This window comes from Ochlerotatus camptorhynchus, unplaced genomic scaffold, assembly GCF_037179485.1.
Source record: "Ochlerotatus camptorhynchus isolate MF236.1 unplaced genomic scaffold, CSIRO-AGI_Acam_v1.1 ptg000392l, whole genome shotgun sequence".
Lineage (NCBI taxonomy): Eukaryota > Metazoa > Arthropoda > Insecta > Diptera > Culicidae > Ochlerotatus > Ochlerotatus camptorhynchus.
This window is the reverse complement of record NW_027040879.1, coordinates 2,466,460-2,493,178: the sequence shown is the minus strand read 5'-3', so window position 1 is coordinate 2,493,178 and position 26,719 is coordinate 2,466,460. Positions and strand designations below refer to the sequence as shown.

Sequence of the window (26,719 nt, the reverse complement as noted above, 5' to 3'; positions counted from 1 at the left end):
TCAGATATTTCTTAACGTTCCCAGTATTTCACTAATGTTATTAAATTTTCCCTGTGGTTCACAGACCATCCCAAAGTTTACAAACATTTACTGGTGTTCAAAGAACTTTTTGCAGAGTATCATTGAAATTCATATAATGTTGCTATAATTCACAGAACTCTCTTGAAGTGCGTAGAACTTACTCTTCTGAAGCTCTTAAACGTCTCAGAACTTCTCTGAAGATCGAAGCATATCTTTAAAGTTTAAAGAATTTTCCTGAAGTTTGTAGAACTTCCCTGAAGTTCAATAAACTTCTCTGAAAGTTACTAAAATTCACACAGTTCCATATAGTTCGCAGAATTTCCTAGAAAGTGCTGAACCTTCCTGAAAGTTCCCTTAGAGAAAATATGCGAACTGCAATGAAGCTCCAGCAGTTCTGTAGTAATTCAAGGTGAGGGCTACCTAAACTCACTGGGCAAGAGTAGCTAACCTCATATGACTTCAATTCCTGTTTTATCGGTGTTATCGATTAAACGATTTTCAAACAAATTCGTCATGGTTGCCAGATTTATTTTTAATCTCGCCGTTGAGTCAAACATGTCTATTTAACGGCGCCGGTAGTGTAGTGGTAAGTGTGATTACCTCTCACTTCAGCAGGCCGCTGGGATGTTCTGAGGCATAACATCTCTGATCACGCCTTCCTTCGGATGGGAAGTAAAGCCGTTGGTTCCCGGTTCATGAGTTGATGGGTCGATAGGTAGGGTCCAGGTGTGGGAGCTGCCTTCCTGGCACGTCGGTAGCATTGGTGCTCAGCACGGAAAACAAGATCGACGGAAAAAACAAACCAAAGAAAAAAAAAACAAACATGTCTATTTATTAAAAAAAAAATACAAGCAAATGTTTTGTCGCACAGGATTGCAAATGCCACCTTCGCCACCTGCTGAGTACGGGACACAAATATTTAGCGGTGTCATTTCTTAATTTTTTTGCTAAGAAATTCAATTTTGACTGACAAAGGGGCGCACCTTTGGAGGGTGTTTCAACACTCCGAAGGGTATAAATAGCGGGACCTTTCAATAAGAGTCGGATCCTTGCGATAAATGCGAGAATGACAACTGTTAAAAAATCGAATACTTCATAATTTTTTTTAATACGAAAACTTACCGTTGATAATTGGCTTTCGTGCAAATGAGCATTAAGTTAAGACTATATATTATGTTCGAAGGAAACTTTAATGCAACAGTCAAAGATTATAAACTACAACATCCCGCTTACATCTTGTTGAAGGCAGCAATATCGACCGACTGGACAAAGTCCTCAAAGTCCTGGATCTTCTCCTGCAGCTCATCGACGGAAACCTTCTCGTCCTCGATAACGCAGCAGATCTGCAGCTTGAGGATACCGTAACCAACTGGGACCAGCTTGGCGGCACCCCACAGGAGACCGTCCATCTCGATGTTACAGACGGACTTCTCCATATCCTTCATGTCGGTTTCATCGTCCCATGGCTTGACGTCCAGGATGATAGAACTCTTGGCAATAAGGGCGGGTTTCTTCAATTTCTTGGCATTGTAGGCGGCCAGACGTTCCTCCTTCAGCTTAGCGGCTTCGGCGGACTCTTCCTCAGATCAACGTCATCGTCATCGTCGGCAGCAGCTGCCTTGGCAGGGGCAGCAACGCACACTGGGGACAAAATCGAAACAATGTGTTAAAATTTAATAACTTCGGTGCTCGCTGGAACAAGAGACCAAACAATATTTAGTCATTCTTATAGAAAAAAAAGTCTCGGGAATCGATTGGAGTAGGTTTCATCTTGGGCACGATAGCGTAAGTTGGGATTTTTCACAGTTTTGCCCTAAAATCTCCTATTTTGCATGATTTGAATGCTGTATCTCAAGATACCGATGATATAGACGGATGATTTCTTCGACAAAGTTGATTAGGAGGTCAAGGACCGTTGGATGATGGACAGAACAATTTGCGATTCCTCCGCTAGGTGGCGCTAGTGAGCATTCGAATTGAATATGTTTGCGCTGCTGTATCTCAAGATCCTGACTATTTAGACGGATGATTTCTTGGGCAAAGTTGATCAGGAGGTCAAGGATTGTTGGATGATGGACAGAACAATTCGGAATCCCTACGCCAGGTGGCGCTAGTGAGCATTCGAAGTGAATATGTTTGCGCTGCTGTATCTCAAGATCCTTACTATTTAGACGGATGATTTCTTCGGCAAAGTTGATCAGGAGGTCAAGGATTGTTGGATGATGGACAGAACAATTCGGAATTCCTCCGCTAGGTGGTGCTAGTGATTATTGAAAGTGAATATATTTGTGCTGCTGTATCTCAAGATCCTGACTATTTAGACGAATGATTTCTTCGGCAAAGTTGATCAGGGGTCAAGGACTGTTGGATGATGGGCAGAACAATTCGGAATTCCTCCGCTAGTTAGAGCTATCTGTGATCTTCTCTGGCTATTACGTCCCAACTGTAACTTAACGCCTGCTCTCAACTTAGTGCTCTAGATGGACTTCCACAGTTGTTTATTGAAAGCTTTCCAAGCCTGTTCGATTTTAACATGTGTATATTGTGTGGCAAGTACAATAATATACTATGCCCAGGGAAGTCGAGAAATTTTCCAATCTGAAATCCTAGACCAACCGGGATTCGAACCCAGCCACCTACAGCATGGTTTGCTTTATAGTCGCAGGCTCTACCGACCGAGCTTATGGAGGCCTCCTGATCTATGAATGTAATCAAACTAAAATGCGAGATGGTAGCCTAATTAACAAGTTTTGAGGACAATTTGGTGAACCTAGAACGTCTTAAACATATCGAATTCAAACGTAAATAATGTGCATGATATGTTTAGCCCTGTTTGGAGATGTTTTAATACAAAGGGCTTTGAATCTGTGAATTTGATGAGAATGATGATCTGAACTCAAGGACAATTTGGAGAACCGTTTACTTGACTTTGTGTCTAGGGCACTGTCGAAAGCACCTGCGGCTGTAGCGCAAGGTGTTAAAAACTGGATTGGTCAATTTATTCGGTGATGGTAAAAAACCCATAGTAAGGATCGATTCTTTAAGAAGAATGCAGAGTGGCTTGAAAGCATATTCGAGGTAAGAAAGTAAGAAAGTAGCATAAATTAACAAAGAAACGTTTTTAATACGATTCCGTCGAACATTAAAAAAATTAACAGTTCGAAGTGCTAAATTTTCAAAAAAAAACAACGGATTCCAAACCAATTTAAATTGAACTTGAATGAAAATTAGTAAAAGCGTGGAAATGCGTTAATGTAAAGCAAGACATACTACTGATGAAATCTGTATTAAAATACGCGGGTCCATTCAAGAAAACCCAAGATCCCTCGTCACAATCATCTCCCATTTCACCTTCTTTTGCCACTCTGGATTTGGATACCAGTTCCAGCAGTCAGCGAAGACCGTCAACCCGAAAGCCTCGAGGTCGAAAGCGCAAGGAGCTTAGCCAGTTGACAAGATTTTCAAAATACAGACGCAGTATCAGACTTTTCAAAGAACAAGGTCTTGATAACTTGCTGTAGTCAGCCAAAATTGCTGCCATAAAGGCTGCTAATCCAGCAACTGCTCAAATCTTACAGCACTTGTTGAGCGGCGGTGAGGTTTGGGCAAAAGAGACCATCGAATCCGTTGACTCTGTTCGTGGAACATCTCTGTGTTCAAAGGAGTCATCTTTGGCGATAAAATCAAAACTTGGGTTAAGTAAAACCAAATATGGAGAGCTGGCTCGATCCACTAAGAAGCATCTAGGTATGACAGCTTAAAATAGGTCAAGTTTCTAAATCTTTGATCAATTTTAGAGATATGCATAGTTATTAGTCCCTTCATATTGTCCCATTTAGGTATTGTAATTTTTCAGCCCTGGAAAAAAGTAGCTGAATTTAGAAACGCCATAATTCCACCGTTCTCAACTCCAAACCGAGAAAAAGGATACTTATCATCAAGCGTTTCAATCTGTGATATGGTTATATGCGATTTGCAACGGATTCTACAACTAGATGATGTAGCAGACCGGATTTCAAAGTTAAACCAGAAAGTGTTGACTTGTAAATTGCATGTCATGGCCGCACTCTGCTACAGGTTTTACGCACTACAACCAGAGTGGCTTTTTAAAAAAGGATGATTCTCTTCTCTCCGAGCATTTTATGAGCCTGTTGTTAGTATCCGAAAGAGGAGAGGATATTTGGCGGAACCCGAATCCCCAGTCAGATTCGTTCTGCAGAATACGCTCTATAAATTGGACTAAAGAGACCAACTCGCTTACCAAGTCCATGTTTGAGCAGTTTTTTGCAGAGCTTGATTCATTGAATCTGGAACACATACAGATACAGCATTCAAATCATGCAAAATAGAAGATTTTAGGGCAAAACTGCGAAAAACCCCAAATTACCCTATCGTGCCCAAGATGAAACCCACTCCAATCAATTTCTGAGACTTTTTCTATAAGAATGACTATTGTTTAGTCTCTTGTTCCAGCGAGCACCGAAGTTATTGAATTTTAACACATTGTTTCGATTGTGTCCCCAGTGTGCAACGGTTGGCTTGCCTCCGGCTACCTCCGCCCTCCCCAAGCAACATGCTCCTGTTTGCTGAATGAGGTGATGTGACGATAGCCGGCTGAACATGGACAGAGTCTCCAGCTGGAGCCTTGCCCAGGGCATCGAACACCGACAGATCGGCCTTCGATGGGACGTACCCCTCGACGTAGCTGTGATCGGCCAGGAAGTTGTTCAGGAAGCCATTTTTGTGGGTTTTTACGTAAAGTACTACAGATAAACGTCCGATCTAGGTACGAGCACAATGTCCAACAAGCGGCAGCAGAATCGTGAAGAGAAAGGCTCAATAGTGATGAGTAATACGACATGCACTAAACTAAGGACATATACTACAATAGATCAAATTACTGGTCGCAGTGGTGTTAGGTCCGGAACAGAGAAAAAAAATGTGTTTGACACATAAAACTTGTCAATTTCACTTTCAGAGTGTCCCAATAAGCGATTTTATGATTCGTGAGCGTTTGCTCAAAGTGAGAGTGGATTTGAATTGTGACACACTTGGATTCTATGTGCATCATTTGGTGATATTAATAGCTTTTTACATCATAGTTCAATATTCTACAATATTCTACTTTATCGACTCTAAAAATGAATCAGCAAATATATAAACAAAACTGCCAGAGACCAGAGCTTTCACATATATTTTTAATGGGTCTGATTTGGGATTCCATCATGGACTGTTGGGGTGTGCTGTTGCTGGAGTCTTTGTTCGATCACACTGTGCCACGGTTGTCCTCATATATGAGGCGGGTTGATAGGATAAAGTCACAAGTCTTGTTTTTGATGTTTACCTTTCTGAGCAAACAATTCACATCGCATTGAAATGCAAAACACTTTAAATCCATCTATTTTGAACAGTAGTGTGATTCAATGTGCAATACACTTTATTTATTTATTTATTTATTTATTGTTCCAATGATTCATCTGCCATATGGTTGTCTTAATGAATTAAAAAAGTATAATTAAAACAAAAACAGGACACGTTCTAATTCAGGACAGTCTTCTAATAAAAACAGTTAACGCCACATTAAAGTCAAACAATGCATATCCGTCATTAAACGTATTAGCGTCGGCTCGGATAGGTTCATTCAACCCATATTGCCGATTACGAGCTGCGAGATGTACAAAATTACGCTGTCTAATCACTCTCTCAGGTGCGTGAAAGAAAGCTGCCGAAGTAATTCGGAGTTTCAATCTCGCTGGTAATGATCTTAGCAGCAAACACAGCTTGAGCGTTCCGTCTTCTTTGTTCCATGGTGTCAATTCCAAGCAGACGACAGCAATCCACGTAAGACGGCAAGTTAGCCGAGTCACGCCAGCTCAGATGACGAAGCGCGTAGCGAACAAACTTTTTCTGTACACTCTCAAATCTGGCTATCCAGCATGCTTGGTATGTGCACCAGACGACAGCACTATACTCTAAGATTGAACGAACTAACGAACAATACAGCGCTCGCAGGTAAAGCGGATCGCGATAGTCTTCAGATATTTCGACATAAAGCCAAGCTGCCTGTTAGCTTTAGTCAGGATGTCATTGTAGTGCGGTCAATTCACAGTCGAGTGTTACTCCCAAATCGTTGACCTGGCTAATCCTCTCTAATGTTTGCCCGGAAATGGAATAATCAAATATTATCGGGTTTTGTTTGCGGTGACATTGCACTTGTTGATGCTGAGCGTCAAGAAATTACGGGAGCACCAATTCTGAATGCGATCCACAATCAGCTGCTGTTCCTCACAATCAGCGATGCAATTGATAACCACATACATTTTAACATCGTCAGCGTATAATAGTCGGCATCCAGGTGGCAGTAGACACGAAAGCTCGTTAACGAAAAGCGAAAACAGAAGGAGTCCCAGATTACTTCCTTGACGAATGCAGGAAACGTTCGTGAACACTTCAGAACGAGAAGCTTCAATCTTAACGCAAAGCGAACGGTTCGTAAGGTAAGATATGAACCACGAGATGAAGGATCCAGACACTCCGCGTTTCTCAAGCTTGCTCAAAAGAATGTTGAGGTCTATTCGGTCAAATGCAGCCTTAAGATCAGTGTAAACCGCGTCGATTTGTCCGCTAGAGTACATTGTCCGAACGCAGAGCGACACGTATTCGGTCAACTTGGTTGTAATTGACCGTTTTGGGTAGAGTCCATGCTGAGCCGTGGAGATGTAATTTTTACAAGAGCTGAAGAGCGCCTCATTGTTGATGATCTCGAATGCTTTAGAGCAGCAACATAGTGATGTGATTTCTCTGCAATTCTGGATATTCCTTTTATCACCTTTCTTGTGGACGGGGAAACTTCCACGCCTCAGGAAATTTACTCTCCTGTAGTGACAGATTAAATAATTCACCAAGGGAGTGAGCAACGACTCCGAGCACGACTTCAGAACGGACGCAGGAATGCCGTCTGGCCCGCCAGAAAACGAGAGTTTCAACCTTTAAAGAGCTAGATTGACGGTATGTTCACTGATGTGAAACGGACGGAGCTCAAATGCATCTATTGGAGAATCGCTTATAGCAATCGCGACTTGATTTGGTGAGGCAGAAGATTCATTGAACGAACTCATGAAATGTTGAGCAAAAATGCGGCATTTCTCTGGTTCAGATTCAGCGGATTGCTCACCGAGGTGAACTTGAATAGATAGTGAAATATTTTCAACATTTCAAGGTTTGAAACGCTATAAATTAACGTGTATAACACATTGAATCAAGGTGAAAAAAGCTTATAGTACATGTGATTGTGCATTTAAAAAACCAAGTGTTTAAACACTTTGATCAAACGTGTGAAATTTTTTGAGTGTACAATACAGCTGGTAGGGTAGGAACATACGTAGTGGACGTTTGTGCAAACAAGCTACATATATTTGCATGTTTATATATTTTCAATAAACAAAGAGTAGTGCATTATATTATGGCTTGTATTTCATTCTGAAAAACGATTGGCCATCCACCCACAGAGGCTGCAATATTGACAACGGGACCTGTAACACCAGCTCCCATTTTATCATTTTGATTTGATCCAACAGCAAAGACCACAACGGATCCTGGGCGGATTTGTGGTCCCCCCGCACCCCATATAGAGCGGTCTAGTTCTACCACATGGAGTAATCGACTATTTAGTCCGCATTGTGCTCTCTTGCCGTGCGGATCTATTTGCTTTTTATTTAAGAAAGTTTTACTGGTACCTAAAGTTACAACAAATTTAAACAGCACTTTTCAGTGCTAAAAATAACCTATAAATGTTCTATCTTGTTCAAATCTGATCCTCTTTGATACTTGTTTGGACTCTACCCGGAGTAATTATTCTTGCGTATCGATTTGGAAAATTCCTCATCGATGGTTCGGATTCTTATAGTAATCTGCTTTGAAAGTCGATTTGTAACAACTATTTTCAGCCGCCATGGCGAGTGAACGCATGAGAAAAGGGCAATATCTTTTCTTCTTCTGATGAAATTTAATTGAGCAATCAATTTGATATACTCAGGGATGATGAGAATGATCCATCATCCAGGCAAAATTACATTAAACATTCCTGGCTTCATGCCAAGGAAAAGGGTCCCCCATTGTGATAACTACTTCCGATTTTCATGCTCTTCATACGAAATGTTTGAACTTCGTTAAATTCAAGTTTTCACTAAAAATTGGCCGTCGGGGTGAATGCCGTGTATTGGCTTAAATCTGGGACGGATTCTAACGTCTTCTCAAGTATCTTACTGAGAAGCAACACATTTTTCTCTTACGACACTTGTTGCTATAACTGAACGCCTGTTCATGATTGTCTTGAAAGGTCTGCCCATTGGTGAATCCCTGGATCAGATCAAAGATGAATTGACAAAATCACTTGGCGTTGCGCCAGTCCAAGTAATCAAAATGAAAATGAAATCTTATTCTAACGGAAATTGTGATTATTTTGACTAAAGCAGCATTACTGCTCCTAAATTCGATCTTTTACAGAAATCATTAATCGACATGATTACTGATATGGAAAAACTAACTCCATGTTTGATGCTATTCAAACTGGAGTTAAATTTGCGAACAACATCGTCATGAATTTGAAATTCAGTAATGGATTTTAAATCATTAAATATTTTGAATAGGAATGTTCGATCTCTTGAACATAATGAAGACGAAGTATTTAACTTTTCGAGAGTTCATAACGTGCATATTGCCGTTATAACTGAACCGTTCCTTAAACCTGACCATAAGGTTAAGAGGGACGCAAATTATTTCATTTATAGAAATGATCTTCTTGACGGAGCCTGTGGTGGCGTTGCCATCATTGTTCATAGACGAATCAAACATAAAATTCTTTCTTCATTTGAAACCAAAGTTTTTGAAACTTTGGGAGTTTCTGTTGTAACAAAATTTGGCCAACTTACGTTTATAGCTGCCTATTTGCCAATCCAATGCATAGGCCAGCAAAATAATTTTCCCAAAGGTGACCATCACTAAATTCTAAAAGTTTCAAAATTTCACAGATTTCTAAGTTGAATTCCATCTGCTCTCACCAAACGGTGTTTATTCAATCACCACATGAGTGGTGGTATTCTCCAGTACGCAACGAAAGGCTCCCCGCAAGCAGCTAGCTATCAAGGCTGGCCTCAACCGCTGATCGGATTTATTTCCAGTTCAGTGGTGTCCGGTCGTCGGAATCAGCAGCAGCAGCAGTGCTTTCGGCGCGTGGCGTTGAACATTGTTCTCCAGTACACAATGAAAGGCTGCCTGCAAGCAGTGAGCTGAATCCCACATGAGCATCCATAGAAGGAGGAAGAAACCGCACCACTATTGATCGGAATCAGTAGCTCTTCGTGAGTCGCTGTGTCTAGTATATGCCAAGCGCGTCACCCTCATTCCAAACAACATACAGCTAACCAGCCTCATCTATGTTTAATACCCTAATAGCTCAGCATTACTCAACTATCACGACAAAACAGTCCTTTTCAGGACCAGCATAAATTTGTGATAGAGTATTTTTTTTTTGGACATTTTTCAGTTCCCATATCAAGATAAAGCTTGAATTAGGGCGTAACAGCTTTTGTAAACAATGACTTCTTTCGATGATGTCTTGTTGTCACTTTCAGGTAGGGTAAGACTTCCCCTACCCGATGGTAATGTTGGTTTGCGTGGGCGTGCCTTGAATTCCTAAAAATCATCGAGAGGAGTCATTGGATACAAAAGCTGTTACGCCTAATTCCAGCTCTATCTAGATATGTTTAAATCTAACATAACATACATTAGGGTGCAATTTCAAAAACCAAAGTCGGTTGCGGCGTGGTCTGATTTTGATCCAGAGATGATGAATTTTAATTCTTAATACGCCAATCGATAGGATTTTTTCCTACGAATCTGTTAAAATTAATACCTTGTCATTTTTCAAAATGTCACTATAGAAAATTGCACGAATGTGCAACTGTTGCTATGATAGTTAAAATTATCACCGATTGCTTGGGAAAAGTGATTTCCCTAACACAAATTTCAAAGTTGAATTCCATACGGTCTCACCAAACGGTGTTTATTCAATCACCGCGAGGTGAGTGGTGATGTTCTCCAGTACACAACTAATTCTATTATTAAAAAGCTGCCTGCAAGCAGCGAGCTGCAGCCCACATCGGAATCAGTAGCTCTTCGTGAGTTGGTGTGGGCCATCTATGTGAAGCACGCCATACTAAAGAGTATAAACAGAGAGAACCCCGCTCAAATGCCTATTCCTACACAAAACACAAGCTCCTGCTGCAGTTAACAAATAAGATTTATTATATAAGACCACGTAGTTCTACCACCGACAAACCGACATGAATGATCATACAAAGTATCATCAAATTTCTGATCAAAGCACAAAACTGACATCTGCCGTCTTGTTCGCGAAAAATGTGTATCCTAGCCACAAACACACATACTAAATGTTTGAGTTGGTTCGTGTCTAATCTATTCCGGGCAAATTATTTTTATCTAGATAACAAATTTCTATGGTTTTGACAGATGGGATCACTGAACATTTGAAACGGCCGCTATGGATTCTCGATCAAGAGTTAAGTTTTAATTTCATGTCGGTTTGTCGGTGGTTCTACACCCCCATAGAGTTGTCCCTTGTAGTTTTATTTTTATTTTTTAAAAGCTTATATTTATTGTTATGTTCAGGTTGTTTTTTAAATTGTGTGTATCAATACAATCAAATTATCAATGTAGGTATGATACAAGAAGGTATTGAAAAGCAAGTTTTTGACGCATATAACCTGTCAATTTCGCTTTCAGAGTGTCACAATCAGCGATTTTATGCTGAGATGCGTTTCCAGTAAAGATCATCACGTAGTTGTGTGCTCCATAAAAGCGGGAAGCCGTGTAATAAATTGCATAGGAAATGGTTGTCGTTAATCACGTATATCAGATATTTCTTGGAAGGAGGAAGTGATCATGATAAACGATCACATATTCAAATCAAAGTACCATGTTTGTTCCAATTACCGCTCACTGGTGCCAAAACATCTGATTTTTAAAATACTAATTATCTCATGTGGTCAGTGTTTCATTTTCTGCTCCTCTCAGGCTATGATTCAGCAAACAACAATTCTAGATAGAGCTGGAATTAGGGCGTAACAGCCTTTGTAAACAATGACTTCTATCGATGATTTCTAAGAACTCAAGGCACGTCCATGCAAACCAACATAACCGTCGGGTAGGGGAAGTCTTCTCCTACCCGATGGTGTTCTTCATTTGCGTTGGCGAGCCTTAATTTTCTAGAAATCATCGATAGAAGTCATTGTTAACAAAAGCAGTTACGCCCTAATTCCTGCTCTATCTAGAATTATATTTGGCTATATTGGTTTGAAATGTTGCAGTATTTAGCATCTGATTAGCAATGGAACACTCATGATTCTATTATTGAAAAGCATTCATTCGCTTTCCATCGAATAACTTTCATTTCTGACCCACAGCGCTGGGTGGTGAAAGCTCACGCTTCGTCGTCGTCGTCGTCGTCGTCGGTGCTGACATCTTCCTTTGAAACATGTGCAACACAACTAAGGCAAGCTTTCACCTCCCACTATGTTTGCCGGTTATAGCCGTCATCGACGTCATTAGCGTTGTTGAATATGGACCACGAATGAAAGCTACCCATGTGACGAGCATTGTTTTTGTTTTCCTCTTCCGTTCCGTAGTAAACGTTGCGAGCTATGTTGATACAATGTGTTTTTTTTTCTCTCTCTTTGTTTACAGATTCGTTATCATCTAAACTCTGGAAGAGAGCAGATTTTCATACATCCACGGTAAGTTGAAAGTCTTGCTTTGTTCGGTGACAGTTTGATAATTTACCTCTGGAAGATGATTTATTTCTTGGCATTATGGTTGATGTTACTGGAAAAATAGTTGATCACCCATGGAAGAGCGAAATGTCATTACAGGAACCGTATTAAGCATCGAATCTAATCGTCATCAGCTCGTGAGTAGCCGTCCTAAACTTTGCTAACGTCCGCTAATGGATGTTTATCGATATCCCGTGATAATTGAACTTCACACATAGTCGTCGATGTTTGTCGTCCTGAAGCTTCGGCCGTTGAGTGGCACTTCAAAAAGTTTACGTTACTTGAAGTCAAAACTATGTTTGATAGAAAATCGCTCTAAGACGGGGTGGAGTAGTAGGAAGCTGAGAAGTATGGTGATGAAAAAACTTAAATAACGATAACCACTGACACACCTTCATAAATTCAAATATGTTTTAATGGAATTTATTACGATTCGGGAAAATGTTAAGCCTTCAGAAGTATGACTGTATTCCTCATCGTGAAAATATTTTTTTTCATTACACTGCTTGAAATTTTCTTATCACTTGATTTCAAATATCTTTACTCTCATTTGCTGCATACATTGGTAGCAAAATGGTATTTAAAATGAATAATTGGCTTGGGTCGACGGTAAATATAGTCCTTATAAAAATATTAGATTGTGCAAACGCTATTCGTCGGAAGGGGTATCTAGGTCACATGATTTGTCAAAATAAGTATTTTTCATGTTTGCAATGTTCTTTACCAGCTATTTCTCTTTATTGATTCCTATTTTCCCCCATATACGCGATGCGATATACATTTAAATGCAAATCCGATTATACCATAACTCTCAACAGGATTTCTTTGGACTGTTCTCATGAGAGCAGTTTCAGGCCAAATAACAAAACATAATTGTGGACTCAACCTTGTCAGATTTGTTTAAAACTTTGCGTAATGGATCAATGAAAATGCTGAGTTTTTGACAGAACTATGCTGTGGCTACCACAGTATTTTACATTTGATCGTCCATATACAGTAGCGCCAAAAGCATGCTGTGGTGGTTTCAAAACTTGACCATCTAAAATGATCAATTGTTTGTTATGGGCAATCATCCACATTTCTGCTAAAATTCAACCATCTTACATCTTTTTTAAATGGTGTGTGCGACATTTTTCACGACACGAAACCATCACTTCTAATCGAACTGACATCTGAAACAAAGTTGTAGGGAGAAATAAAAGCTTTTTTTGAAAATGGTTAATTTTGGTAGTAATTTTGAGAAGAAAAAAAAACAATAAAAAATGTATAAAGGCAAATAACAAATGTCCTTCTTCAATATTTTAGATTTTTGTTCACATTCGGCTAATGAAAAAATGCAAACCTTGAACCAAGGTTACTGATACTCGCATCGTACGACTCAAAAGCGCTCCGAACGCGTTTGCAATAACGAAAGCAAAGCATACATTCGTGAACGAACCGAACGATTCCATTAACGTGAGTCTTCGTGAGTGACCTGTATGCGAAGAGTATTCGTGCTGCCTTCCATTCATTCTCGTTCTATTCTCAACGTTCTTTACAAACTGGTGCGATCGGATAAGAGTGCAGGCCTCAATGAACGTTCACGGTGAGTCACGGTCAGCAAGACGAATCACCACTACCCGAACAGGAACTAATATCTCGATACCTTAAATTGAGGTAAAATACCAAAAAATAATACCAAAAAAATGTTCCCACAATACCATTCCAATACCAAATTATGATAATGCAATATCAAAAAATACCACACAGGTATTGAGTCCGCATCGTGCTCTCTTGCCGTGCGGATCTATTTGCTTTTTGCTGAAGGAAGTGTTACTACTACCTAAAGCTACAACAAATTTAAACAGCACTTTTCAGTGCTCAACCTGTAAAAATTTTCTACCTTGTTCAACTCTTATTCCTCTTCGATCCTTGTTTGGACCCTACCCGAGGTAATCCTTGGATATCGATTTGGAAAATTCCTCTTCGATCCTTCAGATTCTTATAGTAATCTGCTTGGAAGTCGATTTGGATAAAAATTTACTGCCGCCATGGCGCCTAAACGCAAAAGAAAGGGGCAAACTCTTGACCCCCCCTTCTGATGAAATTAATTTGAGTAATCAATTTGATTTGCTCACGGATGATGAGAATGATCCATCATCCAAGAAAAATTCTAGTAAACTTTCCCGGCTTAATGCCAAGAAGGAAAAGATTCTCCCTATTGTGATAACCACTACCGATTTCCATGCTCTTCGCATGGAACTTTTGAATTTCGTGAAAGTTAAGTTTTCACTACAAATTGGACGTCGGGGTGAATGCCGTGTATTGGCTGAAACCTTGGACGGATTTAAATGTCTTCTCAAGTATCTTACTGAGAAGAAGCACAAATTTTTTACTTACGACACCAAAACTGAACGTGTGTTCAAGGTTGTCATGAAAGGACTGCCCAGTGGTGAATCCCTGGATCAGATCAAAGATGAACTGGCAAAATTACTTGGAGTTGTGCCACTCCAAGTAATCAAAATGAAAATGAAATCCCGTCCTGGCGATTCGCTCAACGGAATTTCTAATGATTTTTATTTAGTTCACTTCAAGTCTAGTGAACTAAACAACCTTAAGGCCTTAGAAAAAGCTAGCCTTATGCTCCATGTCCGAGTGAAGTGGGAACACTTCAGGAAGACTGGAGGAAATTTCCAAAACCTCACTCAGTGCCGTAAGTGCCAGGGATGGTGTCACGGAACTAAAAATTGCTACATGCCAGCTAAATGCATGAATTGTGGTGATTCCTCTCACGCAAAGGACGACTGTCCTGTGAAGGAAGATCCTAAGAAATTTAAATGTTCAAATTGTGGTGAAAACCACAAATCCAATTTTTGGGAATGTAAGACTCGCAAAGCGATCCTACAATCTCGTTCTAACCGACAGGTAAGAAACGCTCCACGTTTCCGACCAGGTACAAATTCCTCTGCTGTTAACAACGGTCAGCGAGGAACAAATTCTACATTCGTACCCGTAGGTACAAATATCACCCCTGCTTCAAATTTTTCATCTGTACCTACTCCCCTCGCTGCTAACAATGTTCAGCGAGTTAATGGAGCTACCTATGCTGCTATTGCAGTGGGTAGAAATCAAAATACTAACCAACGTTCTAACGGAAATTTTGACAATTTTGACTTAGGAAGCATTACTGCCCCCAAAATGGAATTTTTACAGAATTCATTAATTGACATGATTTCTGATATGCTTAAATCTAACTCCATGTTTGATGCTATTCAAACTGGAGTAAAATTTGCAAATAATATTGTCATGACTTTAAAATTCAGTAATGGATTTTAAAGCATTAAATATTGTAAATTGGAATGCTCGATCTCTTAAAGATAATGAAGACGAGCTATTTAACTTTTTGCGAGTTCATAACGTGCATATTGCCGTTATAACTGAAACGTTCCTTAAACCTGACCATAAGGTTAAGAAGGACGCAAATTACTTGATTTATAGAAATGATCGTCTTGATGGACCCTGTGGTGGCGTTGTCATCATTATTCATAGACGAATCAAACATAAAATTCTTTCTTCATTTGAAACCAAAGTTATTGAAACTTTGGGAGTTTCTGTTGAAACAAAATTTGGACAACTTACGTTTATAGCTGCCTATTTGCCATTCCAATGCGTAGGCCAGAAAAAGAATTTTCTCAAGGGTGACCTCCAGAAACTTACCCGTCATAGGTCTAAATTCTTCATTATTGGTGATTTTAATGCAAAACACCGCTCATGGAATAATGCTCAAAGCAATTCCAATGGTAATATTCTGTTTGATGATTGTTCTGCAGGTTATTACACTATTCAATATCCAAACAGCCCAACATACTTTTCTTCTGCAAGAAATCCCTCCACTATTGATTTGGTCTTAACTGATTCATGTCAACTTTGTAGCCAATTGGTTACCCATGCTGACTTCGGTTCTGATCACCTTCCAGTAACTTTTGAAATATCCCAAGAAATAATTTGTAATCCCAACAGCTCTACTTTCAATTACCATAGAGCTGATTGGGAGCAGTATCGAACATTTATGGAATATAACTTCGATCCAAACATTCCTTTGCAAACCAAAGATGAAATTAATTATGCTCTTGAATCTCTGACTACTTCTATAGTTGAAGCAAGAGCTGCCTCAGTACCAAAATGCGAGGTTAAATTCGATTCAATTATAATAGACGATGATCTTCAGCTCTTGATCCGTCTTAAAAATGTCCGTAGGAGACAATATCAAAGAACACGCGATCCTGCCATGAAAGTTATCTGGCGGGATTTGCAAAAACAAATTTAAAAGCGATTCTCTGCCCTGAGGAACAAAACTTTTGAAAATAATATTTCTAAATTAGACCCGAGTTCCAAACCCTTTTGGAAACTCACAAAAATTTTGAAAAAACCTCAAAAGACTATTCCAGCGCTTAAAGAAGGTGGTAAAAATTTGATCACAAATTTGGAAAAAGCTCAGAAACTTGCTTAGCAATTCGAGAGTTCCCATAATTTCAGTTTGGGTCTTACTAGTCCTATTGAGAATCAGGTTGCTCGGGATTTTCTGAATATTTTCTCTTGGGAAAATATTTTTGATGATTCCTGGGGGACTGATTTGGACGAAGTAAGGTCTATAACTAAAAAGTTTCAAAATATGAAAGCTCCAGGTGATGATGGAATTTTCTATATCCTCATCAAAAAACTCCCCGAGAGTACCTTGTCTTTCTTGGTAAAATTATTTAACAGATGTTTCCATTTGGCATACTTTCCTGATAAATGGAAAAATGCAAAAGTTGTTCCAATTTTGAAACCGGATAAAAATCCAGCTGAAGCTTCTAGCTACCGTCCAATAAGTTTGCTTTCTTCAATAAGTAAACTTTTTGAAAAGATAATTTTGAATAGAATGATGCTTCACATCAATAGGAACTCAATTTTTGCAGATGAGCAGTTTGGATTTCGCCATGGGCATTCAACTACTCATCAACTCTTAAGAGTTAACAATTTAATTCGTTCAAACAAATCTGAAGGCCACTCAACTGGAGTTGCTCTTCTAGACATAGAAAAAGCATTCGACAGTGTTTGGCATGAAGGTTTGATTGCTAAATTGAAAAAGTTTAATTTTCCACTTTATATTATGAAATTAGTTCAAAATTATTTAACTGACAGAACTCTTCAAGTAAATTATCAAAATTCCAAATCTAATCGACTACCTGTTAGAGCAGGAGTTCCTCAGGGTAGCATTCTTGGGCCTATATTGTATAACATTTTCACTTCGGACCTCCCTGATTTGCCTCAGGGTTGCCACAAATCTTTGTTCGCTGATGACACAGGCATTTCCGCTAAAGGAAGAAGTCTTCGTGTTATTTGCAGCAGACTGCAGAAAAGTTTAGATATTTTCTCTTCTTATTTACAAAAATGGAAGATTTCTCAAAACGCTTCCAAAACTCAACTTATAATATTTCCACATAAGCCTAGAGCTTCGTTTTTGAAACCTAGTAGTAGTCACAGAGTCACTATGAACGGAGTTCCAATTTCCTGGTCAAACCAAGTGAAATATCTTGGATTAATACTTGACCAAAAATTAACTTTTAAAGATCACATTGAGGGCATTCAAGCCAAATGTAACAAATATATTAAATGTTTGTATCCTCTTATAAACAGGAAATCCAAACTTTGCCTGACGAATAAACTTCTAATATTTAAACAAGTTTTTAGACCGGCCATGCTTTACGCTGTGCCAATATGGTCTAGTTGCTGCACTACCAGGAAAAAAGCACTTCAAAGGATTCAGAACAAAATTCTGAAAATGATTTTGAAGTTGCCTCCCTGGTACAGTACAACCGAAGTACATAGAATTTCGAATGTTGAGACTTTAGCACAAATGTCCAACAAAATAATTAATAATTTCAGGCAAAAATCGTTGCAATCCTCAATTGCAACGATTAATTCCCTTTATACTTAGATAAGATTTAATTTTAGTTTTTAGTTTTAAGATATCAATTGTTATACTGACATACAGGTTAAAAAACCTGTTTAAAATACTGAATTGCCAAGACATGAACAATGTAAAAACACTTAGATATATATCATAACAATTAAGGCTGGTACGTTACTGCAGTAACTGGAGCACCTAGGTTAAAATGAAATGTAATTTATTTTGAATTTGGAACAAATAAAGAGTTAAAAAAAAAAAAAAACCACACAGGTATTCTTTTGGTATCCAAGTATCAATTTTTGGTATTTACAAAGTATTTCACATGTAGTTTTTTGGTATTATTCTTTGGTATTTTACCTCTTATGTCATGCTGGTCAATACCAAATTTTGGTATCAGATCAGAATTAGGTATTCATTAGTTATTTTCTCCTGCTCGGGTAGGGCTGATGCAAATGGTAACGGAGCACAACCTTCCCATAAGGTATCCATAATGGGATGGTGCCAATTTGCTTTTGGGGCCTCTGTGGAAGGCGTGCGGTCTGAAAATCTCCCGGAATACTCTGCCTCTGTTCATCCAGAGAGGCACTAAAATAATGCGGCAAATTGCGTCTGTAAAATTTTGGCAGAAGGTAATTTGCCTAAAAGTTGATGAAGTTTTTCAGTGATTACCGAAAACTAATGGACAGTCAAAAACACCACTCTGAAATTTTCACCATTGAAAGGTAAGAAGTAATTATTTGACAAATTTTCATCACCTTGACTATGGGTTTCCTCATTGTTCTTGCTATTTTCCTATACTTTTCTGATTATATTTTTTTATGGATTGCTGAGATAACTTCTTTATATTTTTTACATAACATTCATTCTACGATTATTGGATCATGAGTTATTAATCACGTACATTGAAGTCCGGAAACCCCGACACCACAAATTCCCACATGTTGCACTTGGCTTGCACGCCAAGTGTTCCTATTAGTGGAGAGTCGACCAGGTTAATTCCTAACGCTGATTTTTCCAACTAATACACCGTGTATCAATACAGTGCAGTGCTTTCCCGTTTTTGGCAACACCACATCAGCTAAATTTTTCATTATATTTGTGGTGGTACTTTCTGGGTAATTTACCATAAAAATACAAAATAGAAAGGATCCACAAACAATGGTCTAGTGAAATCAGAATAAGAATTTAACATGCGATGGATTTTCTAAAAAGTAAAAAAGTCAAAAATTATGCGCTACCAAAAACGGGAAGATATTGTATTGTACATCCATCGTGAAAGCGAATCAAGCTAATCGATTTTTTTTCTATCAACAAATGGGTATGGAACCTGTGAAAGAACCCATTTTTTATTTTATTATATAGTCAATTTAACAGTCTTGGATCATTCGTAATTTGTGAAATTTTAATTTGTGACTTTAGTTTGAGAGGCACTGTGGGATCTTCCTCAATTTCTTATTTTGTGAAGCTTGTTTCTTAAGACATTTTATTTATTTACTCTTCATGTACATCCAGAAAAAAAATTTGCATTGCAAATGCACTTCTAATATTCCCCTGGATTAGTAATGCAGTAATGAACCTGGCTCCCTTACTAAAAATATTTTAGAATATACTTTGAAACCCATGCTCTTTTCAGTGGTCTTATTGCACAGAGAGAAAGGCATGAGAAAGATTTGGAATTACGGCTTAAATTAAAATGATTTACCGATAAGTCTGATGCGTACAGAGGCTGACAAATTCTGGTAATTACTGTAACTGGTATACATGACTTCGCAGATCATAACTCCTGTCCGATACCCACAGTTTGGCAGAAATCGCCATAGTGAGTTCGTTGGAAGATCCCTTCTACACTTCCGACCACATACGATTATGCTTACTTTTTTTTTTTCTTAATTAAACGCATCAAAATGTGTTTCACATACTGCCTTTAGATTGCTTAAAATTGAATAGATCTTCGTTTTATATTCAGTGGCGTTACCGACTGTTAAGTGTCACGCGGTTACCAATTTAGACAATGAAACAACACCTTTCTTTCAATACTACACATAGCAACCGCATATTTGATTGTGCCAAACGCGTTATAGATGTTGGTCAACGGCAACGGGGGTGGTTTGATCCCGAGTCATTTTGTTAGTCACTAGAAATAACCCAGGTTGCTTGGTTATCCATTTGTATGCCTCTTTTCACACCTACTCGATAACAGTCCCGTGGTTTCACAAAATCGCCATTTCAAATTCTGAAAAGTGACAAGTTTCAATGCAAGTATTTCGGTTAAGGGTCACGTGGGGGCGGTCTGGTTTCTTCACCATTTCATTGCATTTTCTTGTACTTTCAATTGCTTAAAGAATGGCCTGCTCATTTTTGCCCGTTTAGAAGTTATTGATATTGTAAGTTGGGTAATTTTCAACCAAAAAATGTAAATAACTTTTCAAATATAAATGATAGCAATTTTTTGTCTTCTGAGATAATTTGATATTCTTAACATCTTCGTACAACATGCCAAACATGTAGAAATATTGTAGAAAAAGTTACAGATACAAAACTGATTTTAACGATGTCTCCACAAAAAAAAAAACCTTTATATCTCAGCAGTTATAAGAGCAAAAAAGTTATAGTCCCCAACAAAGTTGTTCACAGTAATGTTTTCTACAGCTTTGCCGAACATAATTATTTTGTATCTCGTCATATTAATAAAATAAGTTTTGCATCTCACTTTAAGGTGGATTAATCTTTAATTTTCTTTTACCATAAGAAGGAGTGTTGTAATTCGAGAAACTTCTCAGAAGACACCTAGTACCTTTAATCAACCATTTCAGCGTAAATAAAAAAAGCGCGTGTATTGATACCCTTGGCACCACACTGTGCAATGTTTTGAATCCGGAGTTGTAGGAGTAAAAGGCTAATGACGTATTTTTCCTAACTCAAAGTTATGGTCTCGCGGATACGCCTGATCTGTACCCACAGTAGTACGATTGCTGAATGATAAAAATGATTCACTCCAGCGCAGCGTCAAGGTACCACTCAAGCGTCCAACTCAGTACATTGCATCACCGTGAACTCTCGTGGCGAGTGGAATCTTGCATTCTTTGTGAAGATTACCCAGAAACGAATAACAATCGAATTGAATGGACCCCGCTAGACTCGTCCAGTAACGAACAAGTGGATGAGTGACGATTGATGTTTTGCCTAAAGCCGTAACTCAGCGAACGACGAGAGAATGTAAAAGAAGCGCAAAACCGAATTATTTAACAACATTCGTGGGAGATATATTCTCGTGCACGAGAAGAGTGCCGCTCTACTGCAGCACTTCTTCAGCAACAGCGAGAGGAATATATAACGAATTTTGCTTCGCTGTGAGAATCAGCAACCTTGCCTTGAACATTTAAAAAAAAAAAAAAGAACAAAAACTGTTCGTTGAATTTTATTAATTTTTTTGGCTGTATTTTGGTAAATTTTACACAGACAACGAATCTCACAAATTTTGTTTTTAATGCAAAAATATCAAACAGCGTACGAACAATAAGTATAAAAATTTTACCAAATTTGGTTGTTCTAAAATTGTTGTCAAGTTTTGAGTGTCCATAGTTTTAAATATTCGAAAGGTTTTTTTTTAAAGAAAATATCTAAAATGTTGAACAAGAGCATTATAACATTATTTTTTACCACATTGTTGGATTGTTTTCTCTAAATTACTCAACATAATTTACCACGCATATTTTTCAAAAATATCTAAAACGCCTTATTGAACAAATAAATAAAATAAAATAATATTTATAATGGCCAAATTTAGCAAACATGTTAATGATTGCCTATAATAAAAAAATTACGTAAAGTTTCATGGTTATCGGAGAAGGTCGAGTCTGATCGATTCGTCATTTGGCGTGAAACTGCCAATGAATTTTCTTCAAATTGATTTCCCTTCACAGAGTTATTTTCATAATTCCTCTAAAATAAGTTTTTAAACGTCTCTGGAATTCCCCCGACATTTTCTGTATAACACTTCAGAATTTCTATAATCAACACTCCTAACAAAAATCATGGAATTCATCCTATAATTTACTTATATATTGTAACGATTTTTCCAACTGAAGCTTCCTTTCACATCCGTCGACGGTGGTGAAGCGTGACTGCTTTCTCACCCCAATGGGTCTGGGTTCAATCCCAGCCAAGGTCGATGGGATTTTATTTAGGTATAATTGAAGTGCATCCTCTTGGATGTAATATAAAACATTTTCTTCTATAGGGTTACTTCCACTCACTTTGCTATATATTTTTATTGAATTATAGAATCATTGGATGCTATAACGGTATGTTGAACTATAGTATGTTTTTGACATTTTAAACCAGTCAATTTTGCTTTTAGGGTGTCACAATCAGCGATTTCATGATTCGTCAGCGCTCACGAACAATAAAATTTTAAATTGTAACTCTCTAAAAGCCAAAATGTCAGGTAAACACGTACCTGTTATTGTAACTTACAAGTACAAAATATCGCTAGTAGCATCCAATGATTTCATAATATGTTTGTTCTGTATGTATGATTCTGTACAGAAAAAGCAAAAGTAGTGGAAATGGATGTAATGCCGGCCTAAATGCTCCTAATTTGGGCCAATACATAAATTCAGCAATCGACTAAATTTTCAATAGCGACCTAAAGTATCCATTAGTACCGTCCCAATGAATGACGCATTCATCTAGATAAAATTGATAAATAGCCAATTTTTAGCGATGGGCCCAATCCTAGATCCATAGGCCAACATTAGAGCCATTTCCCCTATGTATAATATTTTTTTACAGCAAAATACAGAAATCTTACTTACAGCAAAACCAACCACAGCCCTAAGTTTAGTTTAAATGATCTTTATTTTAGTTTAACTTGGGCGATTACCATATAAATTTTTACTAAGTGATTTAATTGCTTTCTTCATCTTTAGGTATGGGCAAAATTCAAAATTTGTTTTACAGAATTAGTCCTAGACTTAGTACACGGTCGACCACCTTGGTGGGATTGGTTTGTTTTGTTTTTAGAATTTGAAGAGAAACTACTTAATACTACTATTTACAGCTTAAAACTAACCTACTCTACTATATACACTTAACCTACTATGTACAAATTGCTTATTAAAGCATGTTCAGAAAGATTGCATTTTTGAATAAATTTAGTTGTCATATCATGAATTTTGGAATCTACTTTGGGAATTTCTGCCTCTTGATGGAGGTCTGCTATTCTTGTGTCGAATGGACGATCTAGGATCATCCTCAACACTCTATTCTGTGCAACCTGGATTTTGTTCCTGTGGGTCTGAGCGCACGATTCCCACACCGGGGCGGCATAGAAGATCGCGGGGGCTATGATCTGTTTGTAAACAGCCAGTTTGTTTTGCCTTGAGAGGCGGGATCTGCGGCAAATGAGCGGATACAAACACCTAACCAAGGCGGAGCACTTAACTAGGGTTTTCTCTATGTGCGAGCGGAACAGGAGCTTCTCATCGAACAACATCCCGAGATAAGTAACATCAGTGGACCACTCGACCCTTGTACCATCCATTATTACGGTACAGGAGGGAGACGGTTTAAGTTTTGGCGATTGTCTGTGAAGGAACATGATTGCTTGGGTTTTCGAGGCGTTGATTTTGATTTTCCACGTGGTGGCATAATCAGTAAAGGTGTCAAGGCATCGTTGGAGCTTGTTCGTAATTTCACGAGGCATCCTACCCTTGACGGCTATCGCGGTGTCATCTGCAAACAGAAAGAACACGCAACCGTCTCTTAGAGGAGGGATGTCCGACGTGTAGATGCTGTAAAGCAGTGGTCCCAGCAGACTCCCTTGCGGAACACCTGCTGGGATCGGAAATTGTCCCGAAAGGGAACTATTCAACGACACCCTGAACGACCTTTGCTGGAGATAGTTACGGGTGATTTTCACAAGGTATGGTGGAAAGTTGGAGTTACAAAGCTTGTATATAAGTCCGTCGTGCCAGACATTGTCAAACGCCTTTTCGACGTCTAACAAGGCCATGGCTGTGGACTTGGATACAGCTTTGTTACTCCGGATGTTATTCATCACCCGCACTAGCTGATGATTGGTGGAATGCCCCTTACGGAACCCGAACTGTTCCGGAAGAAGAATGTCATGTTCCTCCACAAACTTGTTTAGTCGGCTGAGGATCAATTTTTCGAACAGCTTGCTCAGCGCTGAGAGCAGGCTAATCGGTCTGTAGCTTGACGGTAGTGAAGGGTCTTTCCCAGGTTTGCGGATCGGGATGATTTTTGCCACCTTCCAGATGCTTGGAAAGTAGTGCAGCTCCAAGCATCTGTTGAAGGTGGCAGCTAGCAGCGAGTGCACCCTCGGGCTGAGATTTTTCAACGCTAGGTTGAATATTCCGTCAAACCCGGGAGCCTTCATGTTCTTACTGTATTTCAGCGCTGAGCAAATTTGTTCCTCTGTAATCCGTTCTTCTCAGTGTTCACTCGGCTGTCGACAAAAGCAGGCCACTCTCGATGTGTGCTACGCGATCGTCTGTTTTCTCGGCAGCAACTATTGTGTGGTCCTCCTCATTGTTCTTCATCAGCAGTTCTTTCGGTCGATGCGTCGTCGACTTTGGAAAGCAACCGTTGCGTGATAAGTGTGTGAGTGCTGACCACGTTTTGCGTCCATTGCTGCAATGGACGCGCTCTGACCCTCGTTGGCGTACAACAATTTGCCATACAATGAAACCACTGGAAGCGGCTCCAGTTCTGATGGAGGAGGCTTTTTGGATAGCGGAAGATAAAGTGTTTATTGTGTTGTACCTTTTGACTATAGTTTTAAGATGTATTGTATAGTGACCAAGAATCCTCGGCTCTGTAAAGTTAATTCGGTTGAGCCTTATCAAATAAATTAAATAAAAAAAAAAAAAAAAATCCGTTCTTCTGGAGGGACGGCACAAGGGGAGGCATCTAACGTCAGGACGCACTGCGCAACCTGGTTCTCGGGGTTGCCACAAATCTTTGTTCGCTGATGACACAGGCATTTCCGCTAAAGGAAGAAGTCTTCGTGTTATTTGCAGCAGACTGCAGAAAAGTTTAGATATTTTCTCTTCTTATTTACAAAAATGGAAGATTTCTCAAAACGCTTCCAAAACTCAACTTATAATATTTCCACATAAGCCTAGAGCTTCGTTTTTGAAACCTAGTAGTAGTCACAGAGTCACTATGAACGGAGTTCCAATTTCCTGGTCAAACCAAGTGAAATATCTTGGATTAATACTTGACCAAAAATTAACTTTTAAAGATCACATTGAGGGCATTCAAGCCAAATGTAACAAATATATTAAATGTTTGTATCCTCTTATAAACAGGAAATCCAAACTTTGCCTGACGAATAAACTTCTAATATTTAAACAAGTTTTTAGACCGGCCATGCTTTACGCTGTGCCAATATGGTCTAGTTGCTGCACTACCAGGAAAAAAGCACTTCAAAGGATTCAGAACAAAATTCTGAAAATGATTTTGAAGTTGCCTCCCTGGTACAGTACAACCGAAGTACATAGAATTTCGAATGTTGAGACTTTAGCACAAATGTCCAACAAAATAATTAATAATTTCAGGCAAAAATCGTTGCAATCCTCAATTGCAACGATTAATTCCCTTTATACTTAGATAAGATTTAATTTTAGTTTTTAGTTTTAAGATATCAATTGTTATACTGACATACAGGTTAAAAAACCTGTTTAAAATACTGAATTGCCAAGACATGAACAATGTAAAAACACTTAGATATATATCATAACAATTAAGGCTGGTACGTTACTGCAGTAACTGGAGCACCTAGGTTAAAATGAAATGTAATTTATTTTGAATTTGGAACAAATAAAGAGTTAAAAAAAAAAAAAACCACACAGGTATTCTTTTGGTATCCAAGTATCAATTTTTGGTATTTACAAAGTATTTCACATGTAGTTTTTTGGTATTATTCTTTGGTATTTTACCTCTTATGTCATGCTGGTCAATACCAAATTTTGGTATCAGATCAGAATTAGGTATTCATTAGTTATTTTCTCCTGCTCGGGTAGGGCTGATGCAAATGGTAACGGAGCACAACCTTCCCATAAGGTATCCATAATGGGATGGTGCCAATTTGCTTTTGGGGCCTCTGTGGAAGGCGTGCGGTCTGAAAATCTCCCGGAATACTCTGCCTCTGTTCATCCAGAGAGGCACTAAAATAATGCGGCAAATTGCGTCTGTAAAATTTTGGCAGAAGGTAATTTGCCTAAAAGTTGATGAAGTTTTTCAGTGATTACCGAAAACTAATGGACAGTCAAAAACACCACTCTGAAATTTTCACCATTGAAAGGTAAGAAGTAATTATTTGACAAATTTTCATCACCTTGACTATGGGTTTCCTCATTGTTCTTGCTATTTTCCTATACTTTTCTGATTATATTTTTTTATGGATTGCTGAGATAACTTCTTTATATTTTTTACATAACATTCATTCTACGATTATTGGATCATGAGTTATTAATCACGTACATTGAAGTCCGGAAACCCCGACACCACAAATTCCCACATGTTGCACTTGGCTTGCACGCCAAGTGTTCCTATTAGTGGAGAGTCGACCAGGTTAATTCCTAACGCTGATTTTTCCAACTAATACACCGTGTATCAATACAGTGCAGTGCTTTCCCGTTTTTGGCAACACCACATCAGCTAAATTTTTCATTATATTTGTGGTGGTACTTTCTGGGTAATTTACCATAAAAATACAAAATAGAAAGGATCCACAAACAATGGTCTAGTGAAATCAGAATAAGAATTTAACATGCGATGGATTTTCTAAAAAGTAAAAAAGTCAAAAATTATGCGCTACCAAAAACGGGAAGATATTGTATTGTACATCCATCGTGAAAGCGAATCAAGCTAATCGATTTTTTTTCTA

At 38.5% G+C, this 26,719-nt stretch overlaps 1 protein-coding gene and 1 pseudogene across 2 annotated transcripts in view; one reads left to right on the top strand and one right to left on the bottom strand.

Annotated features, from left to right (window-relative positions):
• The window catches only part of Pde11 (Phosphodiesterase 11), a 439,247-nt gene that overhangs the window by 70,031 nt on the left and 342,497 nt on the right, over positions 1-26,719 (top strand). For both annotated transcript variants that reach the window (XM_065233210.1, XM_065233208.1), the window contains exon 3: positions 11,785-11,834. The gene's annotated coding sequence lies outside the window, so the exon portion shown is untranslated. The remainder of the gene's footprint in view (positions 1-11,784; positions 11,835-26,719) is intronic.
• On the bottom strand, positions 1,206-6,341 carry LOC135710590 (probable elongation factor 1-beta; annotated as a pseudogene).